The 2,685-nt window shown below is 39.9% G+C and overlaps 1 protein-coding gene across 5 annotated transcripts in view; it reads left to right on the plus strand.

The window, feature by feature from the left end:
* Positions 1-2,685, plus strand: part of TENM4 (teneurin transmembrane protein 4) — a 1,355,518-nt gene that overhangs the window by 1,309,473 nt on the left and 43,360 nt on the right. The window lies entirely within an intron of this gene.

Here is a 2,685-nt window from a genome sequence, read left to right on the forward strand (position 1 = left end):
GTTAGGAACCAAGGAATGGGTAAGAAAGAGACTCTTGTGTTTGACAAAAGCCAATTAAGATCAACTAAACCTTCTATCATGCCTCTTCCACAAAAAGCACATCTAACATGTTGCTTAAAGAGATCTGTTGTGTTCCTGGTTTTTAAGCAAATGCCAGCAAACATAAAAGAACTTGACACTCAATAGGCAAAATAATTAAGGAGAGGAGAGACCTTCCACAGCAGATGCCAGTGACAGGTGACATGTGCCAGTATCCTGGATGACTCATTGAAGAGGGCATGGTGCTGACAAATCTCATACCAGGTAAAGATAGTTTCCTGAAAGCCATGGATGCCAGTGACATATTGATGCTTATCCCATCAGATCCTTCTACAAGTATTTAACAAAGTGCTAAAATACAAATGGTGTGTTTATATTGTGTAGTGAGAATAAATGGCCACCGCTACTGTGGCTTCTCCCATAGCATTCATAAATCATAGAATGGTTTGGATTGGCAGGGACCATAAGGACCATCTAGTTCCTACCCACCCTGAGAGGGGGACACCTCCCACTAGACCAGGTTGCTGAAAGCCCATCCAGCCTATCCTTGAACACTTCCAGGGATGGGGCAGCCACAGCTTCTTTAGGAAACCTTTGCCAGTGCCTCACCACCCTCAGTAAATTCAGATGTTCAACAGTTGTCTTGTGCTTCTCTGGGAGGCTTTTGTTTCATGGTCCTGCAAAGATGAGTCCTTGGCATGAATTGAACACAGGTATTAAAGTATAGGACTATAAGCAATCTTTTAGGTCATTCAGTTCTGTCATCCATTATCTCAGCAATCCTGCTATATTATCCTCTCCAAAATTAATGAACTTCATCTTGAAACAGCAAGTAATTTTTTTCCTCACTGCTGTAGAGGCTATTCTGAAACCACACTGCTTTGATGGTCAAATATCCAATCCAGGTCAAAGTGATGCCCTTCAAGCAGGATGATGCTGTGAAGTAACGAAAATGCTGGTTTTGCCTCCTGGCAATAACACACAGCTCCCATTCAGCTCAGTGATCTGAAACACCAGTTTTCTGACTCCTAATTTACTTTGAATCAACAGGTTACAACCATGTCTGAATCCTTTCCTTTACCTCAGCTCAATGGAGAAGTTTGTTCTTTCTCTCAAACAGTGACTTAGTCCTGATGTTTTTCTGCCGGGCCAGATTATCTTCTGTGGATTTCCTTGTAATCAAATCTGCTATGTTTTTCCATGTATCACCTACCTCCATGGCATCCAGCCCTCACAATACTTACAGTGCTGGCTGAAGGCCATGATTTTAGTTGCCAAAGCAATCAGAGGATTAGTCCCTGCTCTATGAAAATCTATAATTTTTGATCTTTGAACTTCTGCATCTGCACTTCACAGCAGAGCTCACAGTCAATGGAGACTGTGGGTAAGTGTTTCAAATAAGGGGATCTGGCTGCAGAACAGCATTTTGGAAAAACACAAGATCTGATCACTCCTAAAACATTCTCAAAGCTTTCTATCTGAAACAGTATTTCCATCATTTCTGCCACCAAGATGACAACCAAAGAGACATGCTAGTGAGGATTCAGCTCACTAATTTAATCTGCCTACAATATAAATGTTTTCTTTAGAGATATTTGCTGTAGTCTCCTTTTATAGTCAAATGGAAGGAAAAGGTATTTCTAGCAGGATTTGTATAATCTCTCAGGGATATGGGCTTTAGGGTGATACAAATTGCACTCTCAAAGTAGATTTCTCTCTCCACTGATTGGAATAGCTTCAGAAACTTGCTTAGATGCACAGTGCAGATGTCTGCTTTATGCCAAGTGATTGTTAACCTGGCAAGGAAAAGAAATCAAACAGGAAGATTCTAATATTCATATATTTCAAGCAGAATTTTCACTTGCATAGAAAAAGATGTTACAGGCCTCTACATTCTTTTTCTGTTTCTTTACAAGCTTTTAGTGTCTTTAACACACTCAAGTATTATAATGACTGACATTCTGCCTTTGAAGGGCAGATGAGGTGAATGACTTTATTAGTATCGGTGGAGTTATTTTAATTTATACTTGCACAAAGGAGAAGTGAATAGATCCCCTAACTTCTTATTCCTGCCTCAGTCATGACCTTTCTCTGTGACCTTGTGAGAATTGCATTATCTGTTAATTTTCTGATATGTAAAATTAGAATGATCACATTCATAGACTTTTGTGAGGTCTAATTAGAAAGTGTAAAGCACTCTGATGGAAGATGCAGAGGGTAGCTAGCCTAGGATAAAGAGGATTAAAGGAGGTTGTGCTAACATAACAAATACTTGAGAAATTGTGCTTAGGGGAAGGTGAAATGGCACATATATGCAGGGCAAGAAATGAGATCAGCAGCCTGTAACTGCTGTCAGCAGACCTCAAATCCACTGACACAGGAGTATGTCTACAAAGGAGGTTTAGACAATGAAATTAATCACTAGCAGAGTTCAGAATCAGGTGAAACACTGTATATTAGTAGGATTATCCTAGGGCAAACCCTTTCTCATTTATCCATCTGGAATTTGATTGACCTGATGGATCTTTCACAGGCTTTTTTCATTGCCATTTTGGAAAGATTCATCAGTGTAACATTTTTACGTGCATGGCTTACCATTCATACAATGAGCAATAAAACCAGGGTTCTGAACATGTAAGACAGGCA

Source organism: Cyanistes caeruleus, chromosome 3 (assembly GCF_971803275.1).
Source record: "Cyanistes caeruleus chromosome 3, bCyaCae1.hap1.1, whole genome shotgun sequence".
Lineage (NCBI taxonomy): Eukaryota > Metazoa > Chordata > Aves > Passeriformes > Paridae > Cyanistes > Cyanistes caeruleus.